This window comes from Acomys russatus, chromosome 8 (genome assembly GCF_903995435.1).
Source record: "Acomys russatus chromosome 8, mAcoRus1.1, whole genome shotgun sequence".
In the NCBI taxonomy this organism is placed as follows: Eukaryota; Metazoa; Chordata; class Mammalia; order Rodentia; family Muridae; genus Acomys; species Acomys russatus.
Window position 1 is genome coordinate 16,846,826 of NC_067144.1, and position 17,004 is coordinate 16,863,829.

A 17,004-nucleotide genomic window follows, 5' to 3' on the forward strand; every position below is an offset into this window, starting at 1 on the left:
AAATTAAAGGCTGCCTCACTATTCTGTGCATATAATCAACTACCATAAAGCCATTAAAATCATATTAGCCAGGTGTCAGGCCCGTATCTGTATTCCCTGTCTTGGGAGACTAAAGCAAGGAAGATAAGGGAAATTTGAGATCAGTCTGGACTATGTAGGGAGACATTGTCTTTAAAAAAAAAAAAGAAAGAAAGAAAGAAAAGGAAAAAAGAAAAATCACATTGCCAGGCAGTGGTAGTGCTTGTCTTTAATCTAGCATTTGGGAGGCAGAGGAAGGTGGCTCTCTGAGTTCGAGGCCAGCCTGCTCTACAGATACAGAGAAACCTTGTCACAAGAAACAAAAGAACAACAATCAAAAAACAAAACAAAAACAAACAATAAAAACCCCCAAAGCAAAACAAAGCAAAACAAAACCAACCAACCAACCACACAAACAAAACCACACACACATTGTAGGATTTGATGAGTACTTATAACAATTCAAGGGTGGTATGTGTAGTATCTTCTGTTACTGATTTTTGAGATAGGAACTCACTATGTAACTCTGGCTGGCCTGGAACTGGATATGTAGACCAGGCTAGCCTGGAACTCACAGCGATCCGCCTGCCTCTGCCTCCCTGAGTGCTGGCATTACAGGTGTGCGCCACCGTGTGTGGTTCCTGCCGAGCAATCTCTCCAGTCCCAGCGGTGCCTCCTTAGACACGGGAACTGAAGCATGAGGAATTAACTCCTAGAGCTGGGGTAGACACTGTCACCAGCATGCTCAGTAAAGGAGCGCTCCTAAGCTGTCCAATTAAGGTCATAACTTAAGAAGGAGAGCCTGGGGACACCCATGGAAGGTGGCGTATGCTCTAAAAAGTGACAATGACGGACACTAAAGCCCCTGGCTATGCTCAGCTCTTATCAAGTTTTAGCTGAAAATAACAGAAAAGACTTTGATAATGAATTGACATAAACTTTATCCTCAAAGAAGCCTGCCTTGCTTATTGTCTAACAATGACAAAAACGATGGCATTAATTAAGGGGCCACAGGCAGTGGCTTTGGGGTCTTGGACAGCCATCGGCCAAGTGAGGCCTCCCAGATTTCTATAGGCTCTTTAGGTTCAGCGTTGGGATGATGCCTTTAAACTTAGCCAGCAATGTCCCCACTCAGGAGCTCCCACCACCAGGGGCTCCACAGCCTTCTTAGGATTGGCTTCCCTGAATTCCTTAAGGAAGGACCTGGGTTTGCTTCCCAGGATCTACATGCTGGCTCATCTGTAATTCCAGTTCCAGGGCATCCAACAACCTCTTCTGGGCCACCTGGACTCTGCACACTTGTGTGTGTGTGTGTGTGTGTGTGTGTGTGTGTGTGTATGCAGACAAACACCCATACATAGCAAAGAGTGGGTCACCTAGGCCGTGCTCAGAATTGTGGCAATCCTATGTCACCAGCCCACTTTGCCGTTGAAGGTGCCATGTGACCATCCTAGCCAGCAGGACTGACAGGATGGGAGCACTCATAGGACTGGCTCCCTTCTACTATTTTGAAAGGCCCCTGCCCTCAGGAATGGGAACAGCCACAGTCCCACTGGGAAAGGCCTGAGAACCTTAGGACACCAGGCTGCACACCAACCCTGCCCTCCTCAGCCCTGCCCTCCTCAGCCCTACCTTTCTCAGCCCTGCCCTCCTCAGCCCTGCCTTCCTCAGCCCTGCCCTCCTCAGCCCTGCCTTCCTCAGCCCTGCCCTCCTCAGCCCTGCCCTCCTCAGCCCTGCCTTCTTCAGCCCTGCCTTCCTCAACCCTGCCCTCCTCAGCCCTGCCCTCCTCAGCCCTGCCTTCCTCAGCCCTGCCCTCCTCAGCCCTGCCCTCCTCAGCCCTGCCTTCCTCAGTCCTGCCCTCCTCAGCCCTGCCTTCCCCAGCCCTGCCCTCCTCAGCCCTGCCTTCCTCAAGCCTTACTATGAGGGAGAAGGAGCTACTGTGGCTTTAGCACCTGGAGGCAGGTTTTCAGTTGCTCACAGCCTTACTCATTCTTAGTGTCAAGCATTCCCTTCTGCTTTCACACCACAGGAGGCGTGGGATGCCCTCAGGCCCTGAGGGAGATCATCTTCTCGCCTGCCGCTCAGACCTTTTATTTCCCTGTAGTTCCACTCCACCTACAGGTTGCCCTAATTTTCAATTTCTTCCTCCATTCTGGCCTCAACTTCCCATTGCCTTTGCTCAATGGCCTCCAAGAGAAACCACCTTCTACTCATGCACACTGACCCAGTGACCATCCCCCACAGCAACAAACAGCACACAGATGCCCCCCAAACTCACACATGCACGCATGCACGCACGCATGCACATGCACAACACACACAAGCCACTCAACATACACATGAAGAATACATCTGGCCTTGGGTGAAGTCTGCTCCGTTCTGCTTGGAAGATTAGAGCAGTCTCCTTCCTTAAGAGTTAATCCGGGGGCGGGGGGCTGGAGAGATGGCTCAGAGGTTAAGAGCACTGACCGCTCTTCCTAAAGGTCCTGAGTTCAATTCCCAGAAACCACATGGTGGCTCACAACCATCTATAATGAGATCTGGTGCCCTCTTCCAGCATGCAAGAACATAGGCAGGCAGAATACCGCATAAATAATAAATAAACAAATCTTTAAAAATAATCCAGTTGGGCCTGTCAATCACTTAGCTAAAAGACCACCCCTCAAGAAGGCCAATTTATAGGAGCCAAGCCAAGATGGGAGGAATAATTATTCCTTTAATGAGATAACGTACTTTGCTTCCTAGAAGCCCAACCCTTAATACAGTTGCTTATGGAGCCTCTACCACACAGCTCTATGAAATCTGCCATTTTAAATTTCTAAGAAACCGGGAGCAGTAGCACACGCCTGTAATCCCAGCACTTGGGGAGGCAGAGGCAGGCAGGTGGATCTCTGTGAGTTCAAAGCCAGCCTGGTCTACAAAGTGAATATTGGACAGTCAGGGCTACACAGAGAAACTCTGTCTAGAAAACCAAGAACAGCCGGGCGGTGGTGGCGCAGGCCTTTAATCCCAGCACTCGGGAAGCAGAGACAGGTGGATCCCTGTGAGCTGGAAGCCAGCCTGGTTTACAAAGTGAGTCTAGGACAGCCAGGGCTACACAGAGAAACCCTGTCTTGGGAAAAAAACACCAAAGACCAAAACAAACAACAACAACAAACAGAAAAAGAAAACCAAGAATAAAAACAAAACAAATTACTAAGAAGACTGTAACTTTTTCTTCTATTCTTTCTATCTCTGCTCCTCCCAAAACCCTTGGTGCCCTTCGTCTGATGCTCTGGGATTTCTCCCTCTTTTTCTCTGATGATCCCCTGTCTTTGTGCATGTTGGCTTGCTGACCTCCACTGCCACAGACCAGACTTTACCTCTTCTTCTCCATCTTCCTGTTTGCAGCAGCCGGTGAGTTCTGCTGCTTGCCTGGTCTGTGGTTGTTGTTGTTTTGTTTTGTTTTTTTTCGAGACAGGGTTTCTCTGTATAGCCGTGGCCATCTTGGACTCACTTTGTAGACCAGGCTGGCCTCGAACTCACAGCGATCCGCCTGCCTCTGCCTCCCGAGTGCTGGGATTAAAGACGTGCCACCACCACGCCTGGCTTGGTCTATTGTTTTTTCTCTTAAATGCAGATGAAAATTTTCTGCAAGCTTCCTTTCAAGTCTGCTTCTAATTTTTTAAAAAAATTAATCTTTTATTTATTCCTACCCAGTGTCTCACTGTTCAGCCCCGCTGCTCTGAAACTCAGAGATCCACCTGCCTCTGCCTCTCTGGTGTTGGGATGAAGGGTTTGCACCACCACCACCACCACCACCATATCAAGCTCCAAACTATTTTATTGAGATGAATAGCACCCCAAAAAGTAATCTTGGTGTCACTGATAATAGAACGCACATAGACCACAGGCAACACATATCACACGATATACTTTTTTTTTTTAAAGATTTATTTATTTATTATTTATACCGTGTTCTGCCCACTTATACACATGCAGGCCAGAAGAGGGCACCAGATCTCATTATAGATGGTTTTGAGCCACCATGTGGTTGCTGGGAATTGAACTCAGGACCTCTGGAAGAACAGCCAGTACGCTTAACCTCTGAGCCATCTCTCCAGCCCCATGATATACTTTTAAAAACACAACACATGCCAGGCGGTGGTGGCACACACCTTTAATCCCAGCACTCGGGAGGCCAAGGCAGGTGGATCTCTGTGAGCTCGAGGCCAGACCGGTCTACAGTGAGAGTCCAGGACAGCCAAGGCTGCATAGAGAAACCCTGTCTCGAAAAACCAAACAAACACAAAAACACAATCCGTGCCACACACCGCATCTATTATACAGCTCACATAGCACGCACACATGACACACATACGCCCCACCCCTCTCCTTATGCCTGCCTGCTCAGTGGTGCAGAGCTGCAGGGGTAAAGTCCAGAGTCCTGCTTTGCTTCTGCTCGGCTACTTATGCCAACTGACGTGCTCTTAAACTCCACACAGTTTCAGCGAAGAAAAGGTTGCCACAGGGCTGTCTCCCCTGTCCCTGCACACAGGGAGCCTGTACCTTCTTGTTCCCAGGGTGTCCAGATGGCCTGCCCAAAGGGACATGCCATGGGGAGTACGAGAACAGTCTCTCTGGGATTCTCAGTTCCAGATCTGACCTTAGAGGCAGGCCTCCCAGGCCACCAGAGGGCTATTCTGGGACACTTGTCCTGGCCCCAACTCCTCTAGCAGAGCAGGGTTGGCCAGAGGACTTGGTATTTGTGGGGACTCTGAGCCTCTTCTCACGCTCACTCCTGAGGCAACACTGCACTTGGGCTGGCTATGGAGCGGTTGACCCACAGAGCCTGTCCTCAAACCCTCAAACCCAGGGGACGGGTGTCGCCTCCCCTCCCCAGCTTAGGGGCTTTTGTAGCTTTGCCACTGAATGAAGTGAGCTCTAAGGGGACCCCTAAAACATGTGGGGAGGTCAAATAGAGACTGGGGTAGGTGATGTTTTTTGTTTTTTTGTTTTTGTTTTTGTTTTTTTTTTTTTTGCAGTGGGTGAGGCAGTGGCCTGTTTCCTGTGGGAAGCTTCATCTTTGGGGGCGAACACCCGCGCACCCAGTGCCCAGGTTACATAACCAGGGTCACCCTGAGGTTGCAGGGAGCTGCCCCCAATGTGTACCAGCAGCTATGATCCTAAATTACCCCCATGTGACTCCCTGGGCTCCTTACATGGCCCATACAATTGTTCTAAAAGCTTTGCTGGCTTCCTCTCTTGCTGTCATGGGGAGGCTTGCCGGAAGGTGAGCGTGATAGAATAATTAAGGCTTTTTGCTGGGGTGTCAGAAACTTTCCCCACTCTCTGAGGCCCTGTCCTCTGCAGAGGATCAAGCTGTGGTCTGCCAGGTCAGCGCCTGTGGACTGGAGAGAGGAGGAGGAAGGGCACCCCACACACAAAGATACCAGAGTGAGTCTTCGAAAGGCAATTTGGGAAGCATTCGGGGTGCTAAGGAGCGGCGTAGAGGTGGGCACTTGCTGAGCATGCATGGAGCCCTGGGTCAGTCTCTAACAGCACCCACACACTCCAAGCTGAGACCTGCCCTGTGACCCTGGCAAGTGGCTTTACAGCTTAGGGGTCCTTTTCCTCCCTGTGGACACGATCAATGAACTTCTGAGAATCCTGCAGACTGGGTCATCTGCAATTAGTGGCTACCTTTCCTGTGTGACTCCCCAGGGTGGGGCTTTCTTCTAATTTTTTTTCTGTAGGCCCAGAGATGCTTTTTTTTGGGGGGGGGGGCTCTGTCACATCACATCAAACATACTAAAACATGCTTGCAACCCCCATATATACATATATATGTATGCATGTATATACATATATGTGTGTATGCATGTATACACACATTTATATGTCTATATATAGACATATGTGTACACACACATACACACACAGTTTGAAAGAATATTGGGCAAGTGGCTTAAGAAACAGTTAAGCACCAGGTGTGGTGGCACTCTGGGAGTCAGAGGCAGGTGGGTCACTGTGAATTCAAGGCCAGCCTGGTCTACAAAGCAAGTCCAAGACAGAGAAGGCCACACAGAGAAACCTTGTCTTGTAAAAAAAAAAAAAAAAAGACCTCAGGAAACAAGGAAGGCCACAGAGAGTTTCTAAATGTGATGCTGTTTCCTGAATATGGAATGAATTGACTTTTAATTTACAAGCCAGGTAGAAAATCATTAGTAAGTTAATATCAGGGTGTGGTAGGGATATTCGAGCTGCAGAAATGCGCAAGCCTGCCAGTGTAGTGCTAAAGCCCTTCTTCCCTAACTAGTGAAAGTGGTTTTTACTCGTAAGATTCAAATGTGTAGCCACTGGTCTAGAAGTGCAGGCTCTAAGAGTCTGCTGAGGGAGTTCCTAACAGGGACTGTAGTTCAAGAAGAGCCCTGGCCGCTGGGTGTGGTGGCGCACACCTTTAATCCCACCACTTGGGAGGCAGAGGCAGGCAGATCTCCTGAGTTCGAGACCAGCCTGGTCTACAAAGCTAGTCCAGGACAGCCACGGCTATACAGAGAAACCCTGTCTCGAAGAAGAAGAAGAAGAAGAAGAAGAAGAAGAAGAAGAAGAAGAAGAAGAAGAAGAAGAAGAAGAAGAAGAAGAAGAAGAAGAAGAAGAAGAGCATCAAGCAGGGAGAGGGGGTGCTCTCTTAGGGACTGTCCCTGTTCCTGAAGAGTCCTAATTTTAGATCAAGGCTTAGCCCCAAAGGCTTAATCTCTTTATATATTTGTGTCTGCGGTGTGGCTGCTTTGTTCTACTCCGGCTCTTTAGTCAGACCCTTTAGCCTATTTGTGGTGTTTATTTTACTGCTCTTTTTATCTTCTCTCACTGATAGGCCCCCTGGCCAGCAGGACTGAGTAAAGCTTGCCCAGCAGGGTGGAGCCACAGCCTCAGCAGGGTCCTGGGCTCTGCAGGGCCCTTCCTGTCCCTCAGGCTTTGGGGGGTGGGGAAAGTCCTTGATCTTGAATCCTGACTGTTAGGGTCTGTGGGTGGCCCAGCTTCAAAGCAAGAGATCACTATGATTTGTAAATGTGCCAACCCGGGAGGCATCCTGGAAGCTGCAGGGGCTCCTCCGCAGAGCCTCTCTCTCTGATGGGCACCTGAGAGGGGCTGGGGTCCAGGCCGCCTGCAAAGGAAGCATACACCATGCATGGCTCAGTTGGTGGTGTCATCTGTGGACAAACAGGCGTGGAAAAAAATTCCAAGCCACATGTGGTATACGATGCCATTTAGGTAAAAGCACTCACATGAATATGCTTTGTGTATGCTACTGTGGAGCTACGGGAATAGAAAGGTCGGTATTCTTGCAAGGTTGGAGCACACACATGAAATGCATTATATATTTTTTTAAAGATCTATTTATTTATCATATATACACAATGTTTTGCCTGCATGTACACCAGAAGAGGGCACCAGATCTCATTATAGATGGTTGTGAGCCATCATGTAGTTGCTGGGAATTGAACTCAGGACCTCTGGAAGAGCAGTCAGTGCTCTTAACCTCTGAGCCATCTCTCCAGCCCATGAAATGCATTATTAAGGGTGTAGACTGTGCTCCTGCTTTTGGCCTCAACAAAGCAGACTAAAAATCAAAATGGAGTGAGTCAGGATAAAAGTCAAACCTAAGCTAAGTGATTATACCACTTGATTGGAGAAACCAAGATGGGAGAGACAAAAGCCACAGTTCTCAAACAAGTTTGTTTCTGTTGGGATGCAAATAAATTTCCCACCTTTAATCCCAACACTGTTGTCATCTCAGCACTCTGGAGGCGGAGGCAGGCAGATCTCTGTGAATTTAAGGCCAGCCTGGTCTATAGAGTGAGTTCCAGGACAGCCGGGGCTACACAGAGAAACCCTGTCATGAACCACTCCTCCCAAAAACCTCTGGACTGAACTGGAGGGTTCCCCTGTTCCAATGGATGTTGAGCTTGTTTTTAAAAATCTAAATATAGTTATTGGAGCTTTGAGAAGGCAGGTGGGGAGCTACTGCTGAGAGGCAGGGACATTATTTAACTTCCTGCTTTTCTGTTACCCTCTGAGTAAACTGAGCACAGTAAAAATAGCTACAGGAGGGACTTTCAAAGAATTAATTGGCCTGATAGACAGGATATATATAGGTTAGTTATAATTAGCTTTCTTTTCTTTTTCTTCTTTCTTTCTTTCTTTCATTCTCTTTCTTAAAATGAGACAGAGGCCGGGCGGTGGTGGCGCACGCCTTTAATCCCAGCACTCGGGAGGCAGAGGCAGGCGGATCGCTGTGAGTTCGAGGCCAGCCTGGTCTACAAAGTGAGTCCAGGACAGCCAAGGCTACACAGAGAGACCTTGTCTTGAAAAACAAAAAAACAAAACAAAACAAAAAAAAAAAAAAAAAAGAGACAGAGTATCTTGTAGCCAATGCTGGTTTCAAACTCCCTACATAGTCAGATGACCTTGTGATCTGACCTTCTTACTTTCATGCCAAGTGCTGGGATCCGTGGCATACACCACCATGCCCTGTTTAGTAGTTCCTTCTTTTTGCTTGTTTGTTTGATTTAAGACAAGGTTTCTCTGTGTAGCTTTGGCTGTCCTGGATTCATTCACCTTGTAGACCAGGCTGGCCTCGAACTCACAGAGATCTGCCTGCCTGTCTACAGAGAAACCTTGTCTCAACCCCCCCCCAAAACAAAACAAAACAAAAAAACAAACAACAGCAACAACAACAAAGCAACTTGGAGAAGAAAGAGTTTATTTTATCATTCAGCTTATAGTCCATTGGGAAAGAAAGTCAGGGCAGCAACTCAAGGCCGGGACTTGGAGGCAGGAGCTGAGGCAGAGGCCATGGAAGAACACTGCCTACTGGCTTGCTCCACATGGCTCGCTCAGCCTGCTTTCTTACAGAACCCAGGGGGGACACTATCCACAGTGGGCGGAGCCCTCCCACATCCATCACTAATTAAGATAAAGCCCCGTAGACTTGCCTATAGACAATAAGATGAGAGTGATGCTTCAGTTAAAGCTCCTTCTTCCCAGGTGACTCCAGTTTATGTCAAGATGACGAAACAAAGCAAGGAAACAAACAAACAAACCCAAACTAGCTGGGTGGTGGCGGCGCACGCCTTCAACCCCAACATTTGAGAGGCAGAGGTAGGTGGATCTCTGAGTTCGAGGCCAGCCTGGTTTACAGGGTGGGTTCCAGGACAGCCAGTGGCTATGTGGAGAAACCTTGTCTCAAGAAGTGCCCCTCCCCAACCCCCAACTACCCAGCACAGGGACTCAAGGAACAAGAAGCCTTGTAAAACTGGGAGCAGGCATTGAATAATGAGGTTGTGAACCAAGAAACATCCAGGCTGGCCAGCAGCCTCCAACTAGAAGAGGCGAGGGAGGGTGTCTGGAGCACAGCTCGGCTAACACCTTGACTTAGTTCTTGCAGCTTCCAACACGATGAGAGAATGGATTCTTGTGGTCTTTAGGCCATGCGTTTTGTGGTGATGCATTTGACAACTCAGAAAAGCTAATTTGGCTGAGTTGCTTCATAGGCGCTTGGGCAATCAAAGCCAGAAACAGTAATTACTGTCAACATGTCATGTGCACCTGGTGATGGGCCGGAGGATTTTTTTTATCTTTGACCCTAATGTATTTTATTATCCTCTTGGATAATAATAAAGCCCCACAGTCAAATTAGTGGATCATGCAAAACAAAGAGAGGTTAGTGATGGAGTCAGAATATATGCAAAAAAACCACAAACACTTGGAGCTGCAAAAATGGACTGAACTTTGGAAGCTGCAGCTGAGCAAGAGCAAAGCCTTTTGTTCAGGTTCAAAGAACCAACGGTCTGATTGCAGGAGGGGGACTTCTCACCCCACTGGCCGCTCACACCACAAAGGCTCTGCCTGGACACTGAGCGGGACGGATACCCTGAAGTCCTGGAAATGACAGGGCTTCACAAGACAGTCCAAGAGACAGGAGATCAGTATCTCATGGGCCTCTGGGCCAGTACAGCCACATCTGGACACCACACATCTGGGACTCTAGGCAGGAAAGGGAGGGGTCTGCAAACTGTAGCGCATGGGACGATCAGGGCACAGAAGGGAAGGCATTTCCCTGGAAAGGGGAAGGCGTGGGAAGGTGGGATGTATTTAAGTTCTGAACGGCCTATTTTGTTGCTTTTGAGACAGATTCTCATGTAGCCCTGGCTATTCTGGAACTCATTATGTAGACCAGCCTGGCCTCGAACTCACAGAGAGTTGTAGCTGTATCTGTGGCTGTATCTGTCCTTCCCTAGGCATCGCTACACTGCAGAGTAGGAGCCTGCAGCTTCCCGAGGGCAGGTGGCTGCACGGAATGACCCCTGCCCGAGCAGGGATTCATTCACGTAGGAGAAGGAGACATAGCATCCATCCGGTGGCATGCGCACATCTGGATCAAGGCACGCCTGTGACTTTTGAAACTTTGTGACTGTGACGTTTACTGATTTCCTTTTATGATCCTCACCAGTTATGTCTTTATCACTCACAATTACATACCCTAATGAGTCACACCCACCTGCAAATTTAACAGCTTGCCAGATGAGGAGTCACGAAGTAGGAACGGCAACAGTTTGTGTTCATTGTAAAAAACTTCTAGATGTGGAAATTACGGCTGATTTTTAATTTATTTTTATTTGTGTGTATCTATGTGCATGTGCTGACAGGTCTATAGGTGTTTCTGGAGGCCGGAAGAGTGCATTGGGTCCACAGGAACTGGAGATTCAAGAGACTATGAGCTACCTAATGTGGGTGATGAGAACAGGACTTTATCAGTTGGCTTTCTGCTGTGGATGATGTAGCTGGCTCCTTTGGGTGATTATAGGTTATCTCCGTGGTGAAATAAAGCCAATTCAAGCCAAATTAGAGTTTATACATGCAGGTTTATTGGGAGCAGCTCTTGGGTGGGTTCACTGCTCCCACGGGGCCAGGGGAGTAGCCATGCAGAGAGAGACAGAAAAGTGGGGGAGGGGGGCGGGGAAAGGGGGAGGCAGCAGAGAGAAAGCAAAGCATGTGTGTAAAGAGAGGAAACACGTGAGGGGGCCGTTGGGGAGGGGGGAGAAGGAGACCACAATGTCTGGATTATATAGGGCAGGGCTCTAGGGGAGGGTCATCCCAGCCCTTGGGCTGGAAGGTTCAGGGCAGAGGGCAGCGTGTGCCAGCCAGGCCCTGGACTGGGTAGGGACTGAGGGATGCTGGGAGAACCTGGGGGCCCGGTGTGCTTTAGTTATATGGGTCCTGAGTCTGAATCCCAATAGAGGTCTCTTCTCCACTACACAGAACACTTCTGGCCCCTGCTTCCGCTTACCGTACTTATGTTATACTTTTGCTTAGATCAGTATTCACTGTTTATGCTTTAGAGCAGCAAGCGGTTCTCACCTTGGGTCTCTGTCCCTTGGGGGTCAAGTGGCCCTTTCACAGGATCACGGGAAAGGGCAGATATCTACATTACAACTCATAGCAGTAGCAACATTACAGTTACAAAATAGCAATGAAATTATATATATATATATATATATATACATATAAATATATGCATACACACACACACACAAACAGAGGATTTTCAACACAAGGTTTCTCTGTATAACACATCCCTGGCTGTCCTGGACTCACTTTATAGACTGAGGCAACAAAATGATTTTATGGTTGGGGTGCCTGCAACAAGAGGAACTGCATTAAAGGGCCGCAGCATTGAGAAGGTTGAGAACCGCTGCTCTAGAGTGTAGTGGGAGGAATGACGTTTTCTTACACAATGTCTTCAGTTTTCCTATAGCTAATAATTGCCTTACTTCTCTTGTTTATTAGTGCTCTGGTGTCTGTTACTAATGCAAGCCCAACCCCTCTTTTAGTTGTATAATCACAGTCAGATTATTTAAGCCCTCAGGGTCCATGTTCCTGAGCAGATGTGTTCCACAGCTCTGCGGCTTGCTTTGGTCTGCACTGGTGCTTGCCAGCCCTCAACCACAGCGGCTCCCTGAGAGGGCCTTTCCCATCCAACTCAGCCTCAAAACACTCCACGTTTTATCTGCTCTTGGTGCCTAGATTCTATTTATTTTCTCTTGGTTAATGACGTCATTTTGATAGAGCACATTATAGCTTCCTGAGAAAAATGAGTGTGTGAGAGCACATTATTCTTTTTTATTTATTTATTTATTTATTTATTTATTTATTTATTTTGAGACAGGGCTTCTCTGGGCAGCCTTGGCTGTCCTGGACTTGCTTTGTAGACAAGGCTGGCCTCAAACTTACAAAGATCCACCTGCGTCTGCCCTGTGTCGTTTTTTTTTGAGACAGTGTCTTGATATTAATGCTGGGTTTGCCTTGAACTAGCAATTTTTCTGACTTAGCCTTCTAGGAGCTCAGATCCAGTAATGTGTCTCAATGCTTGGCCTACTGTGTCCACCTATCATCCGTCCATTTGTTTATCATCTATTATCGGTCTGTTTATCATTTATTATCTGTCTAGCTATCTATCATCTATCTATTATCTGTCTGTGTTTTTGTCTATCTATTGTCCGCCTATCTTCTGTCTGTGCTTCAGATTGAGCCCAAGGCCTCACACATGCTAGGCAAGCCGTCCACCACTGAGTGACATCCTAGCCCAGGAGGAACCCAATGCTCCATGCTCACACGTGGCACTGGATACTGTTTTTCCCTCACAGAGATCTGTCTGTCTCTGCCTCCCCAGTGCTGGCATTAAGGGCATTCACCATCACACCAATGGCCCGAGCCTCCCTTTTAAAAATGTTCCCACACCCCGTCAGGGCCTCTCCTTGTCCATAGGAGCTGCCTCAGCAGATCTAGAGACCAAGACCACAGTATCTAAAGAGCATCAAGGCCCATGGTAGAGACACGTACAATGTTGTTGTGCCAAATCAGCCCCAAATTGAAAGGCTTAGAGCCTCAGGCACTTGCTTTATTGCTGTTTCTTGCTGTGCTGAGGGTGTACTCTGGGCCTTTGCACTTGCTGGGTGTCTTATGGTTTCTATTGCTGCGATGAACAACATGACCAAAAAGCAAGTTGAAGAGGAAAGGATTCATTTCTCTTACACAGCCACATTGTAGTCCATCACTGAAGGAAGCCAGGACAGGAACTCAAACAGGACAGGATCCTGGAGGCAGGAGCTCATACAGAGGCTATGGAGGGGTGCTGCTTACTGGCTTGCTCCCCTATCCATCACTAATTAAGAAAATGCCCTAAGTGGGGCGTGTTGGCACACGCCTCTAATCTCAGCACTCAGGAGGCAGAGGCAGGCGGATTGCTGTGAGTTCAAGGCCAGCCTGGTCTACAAACAAGTCCAGGACAGCCAAGGCTACACAGAGAGACCCTGTCTCAAAAAGAAAAAAGAAAAAAAGAAAGAAAGGAAAATGCCGTATAGCAGGATTTTATGGAGACATTTTCTCAACTGAGGTTCCTACCCTTCAGATAATTCTAGTTTGTGTATGAAGTTGACTGGGTAAGCTCGCTCAGCTGCAGCCACAGCCTGTGAACAATTGTTATTCCCTGGGTCTGTGAAGCAGGAATCTGAGCTGGCTGCTTCGGACTCATTCTGTGATAAGATTGGTTGGAGTGGTGCCTGTGGCATCTCAGAGGCTTGGTGGGACAGAATCATCTGCTGAATTCACTGTTGAGTTACTCCCGTCTAGTCCTCACTGGGGGTTGGCCAACACATCTATCTGTTCTGTGAGCCAGCCCACACTTGGTTGTAGAGGGTACAACCAAGGAGATGCCCAGGAGGCAGAGACTGTTGGATCCTGAAAAATAAACTGGCCTAAGCCGCTAACTGGGGTGCCTGTTAACACATCAAAGCGGATGCAGGGCTGTCTCAGTGTCTAGGCTCCTCTCAGAGCTTCTCAGTTGCTCACGCTATCCTAAACCTCTCCAGCCTGGAGCATCACGTCCCTTTCCCCAGCATCTCTCTCCTATATAATCCAGCCATTTTGGCCACCTGATCTCTTGGCCTCTTGCTTCTCCTGGTCCTGCGTCTCTTGGTTCCATGTGCATGCCTGGTGCCTCAAAAGCTAGAAAGTGGTGTCAGATCCCCTGGAACTGGAGTTACGAATGGTTTTGAGCTGCCATGTGGGAGGTGCTTGGAACTGAACCCAGGCCTTCTGCAAGAGCAATAAGTGTCCTTAACCACTGAGCCATCTCTCTGGGCCCATTGAAAAACTTAAAAACAAAACAACAACAACAACAAAAAAAAAACCCAAAAACTACAATGGTAAATCTTATGTGTATATTTTACCGCAGTAACAAATGTGTTAGTTTTAGAAAAATAAGGAAACAAGCAACTACATAGTGAAGCTTTGGGTTGAATCTCGTATTCTTTTTTTGGTTTTGTTTTAAGGCCACGGTCTTCCTGCATAGGCTAGGCTGGTCTGGAAGATGAATAGAGGTCCTGATGGACCAGCTGGTAGGAGGGCTCTCAACCAAGGCCCAAGTGTTCTAGACGCTGGAGTCCGGGGAAAATTCTGTGGGTTCTGAGTCCAGCATGGCTGGAGCATGGGGAAGGCGGGGCCGGGGGGGGGGGGGGTGGGTGCCTGGAATGAGAGGTAAAGGGTAAAGCCAGCTCCCACAGACCCAAGAAGGAGTCGGGGAGCTGGGGTGGAAGGGTGGAGGATAAATGATGGATGGACGATTGGATGACGACGGTGACACACAACCGGGCTTGTGTTTGAGTTCTCTCTAGTTGCTAGCCCTACGTGGAAGAGGCGAAGTAGTAAAAAGCTATGATATGCATCCAGGTGAATCCTGGGGGCCGATCGGGGGCCAAGAGGAGTCCAGGGGGGGATGGGGGGAGAGATAGATTGACAAAAGATAATCGGGAGGTAACTCCGACCAGCCAGCGCATCTGCTGGCAGGGCAGGAGGACCAGCTGTGGTTGAAGAAGCACTGTTGACTGGTGGGCAGTTGGCTAGCAGGCAGAAGTGTGCAGTTATCTTGGGAGGCTGAGGAGGAAGGAGGAGATATTGACTGTCACTTTGGGTCCAGCAGCTCCACCTCTGCACCACATGCTGTTCTTCCCCCATGTCACCAAGATGTCTTCCTGTGTCTATAGCCTTGACTCAGGGCCCTATGAGGGCGTCTCAAATCCTCCCGCCTCCCCCACCAGACTTACCCCTGCAGCCTCTTCTAGAGCTAGACCGACCCATCCTCACCCTTCTATGCTGGAGAAGACCCTAAGACCTTGAACTAGGTCCTTCCCACATGCCGGACAGTCTTGGCCCTCTCCTTTACACAGAGGAGATGCGATCTCTGCTCCCCACTGTCTCTGCCAGCATCAGCTTGCAGGCATTCTGCTGGCTTGGCTTCCGCAGGCTCCAGGCTGGGTCTGGAGGATCTCACTCTCCTGGGGGTGGTCCACTTCTCCCCTCTGCCTGGGCCTGCCCCCAGGGGCCATTCGGACTTTGGTAAGCTCACCTCCTCATCTTAATTCTGCAACCCATAGAGTGTGGTTTGGTCTTGTTCCAAATAAGCACTTAAGTACCAGGGCCACTGGGTCCTGGTCTGAGATATTCCCGGCACGACGTGAATCTCTGGCAGAACAAGGTCTTCTAGAAGGAATGTGGTTCCTGTTTTCCTCAGGGCAGAAGTACACCAGCTGTAATCTCTAAGTAATGGCCCAGGGGGAAGCATCACACTTTTAGGTGAATGAGCTCTTGCCTTGCCCGTCTGCCATGATGAGGTTTAGCCCAAATCCTCCAGGGATCCCCAAACTGGAACCCAGATTTCTGAACGGAGGAAGCAAACCTGGCCTGTCTCTCTCACTTCCCTCAGAGACGGAGTCTGCTGCTTCCAGGACGGAACTCCCTCCCTCCTTCCCTCCCTTTGCCTCTGCCCTCCTTGGCCACCCTCACCTGCAGCCCACACCTTGGGCCAGAGTTGCAATTGCCCTTGGCACCCAGAGGTCTGGAGATGTTACATAACAGGACTTGGCCAGACATTCTGGTTTGGCAGATACAGCCTACAATACAGGTTAAAAACTGTTCCGAAAATGCAGCGCAGCTGCTTAAACACACAAGGTGGGGAGGAGGCTTTGGGGGCAAAGGTCACAGTCAGCAGAGGTTGAGTTTGCCACAGAGATATTGGGCTCAGAGATCTGACTCCAAGAGAGACATCCAGTTGTTCCTGTTTCCTGTTCGCCTCATCCCGCATGCCTGTTCCCGCAGAGACGTCAAGTAAGCTAATGGGTTTTGTGACCTGCCCAGCTCTCAGCCATGTTCTCTAGGACCGAGTGTGCCTCTGTTGGCCTCTACTTACTGGATTCTGCCTCCTAGTGTCAGCCAGCTCCACCCTTCTGCTCTGTGCCCGTCTGTCACCTATGTCTGCGCAGTGTCTTGCTTTCCTGTTTTACTGTCGTTCTGTGGCCATGTGTCAGACATATGCACCTCCCGACGTCGTTCATCTTCCTCCTCCTCCTTCTCCTTCCTGCTCTGCATCTTTACCATTTCTAAGTACTCTGTCTCTCTGGTGGAGGGAGACAGTCATTAACCCCTCCACCTGTGACCATGGCCCCCTTGTTCCCTGTCAGGTGGGGCAATAATATCCACGTGGCTCCTTCCTCTTAAAGCACACCTGGGCACAGAAGCAGGAGCTGTAGACTTCTCTTTCTCCCCTTTTCTCTTTGCAGGGTCTCTATATAGCCAACACCAGTCTGTAGCTCATCATCAGACAGTCCTGAATGCCTTAGACTCATGGCTTCTCCTGTCTCACCCGTCTGAGTGCTGGGGTCACAGACGTAGGCCACCACCTGCACTGTTTTTTCCCCCCTCTTATTTAAAATAACTTGCCGGCTGTTGTGGTTGGATCTGGGACTTCTTATAAAGAAGAACGAGGAACTGGGTAGGTGGTTTGGCGGGTAAAGCTCTTGTGGTGTTAACCACGAGGTCCTGACTTCAGCACCCCGAACACCCATGTAAATACCTGTGTGAGCTCAGCTGCAAGCACAGTCCTTGGGA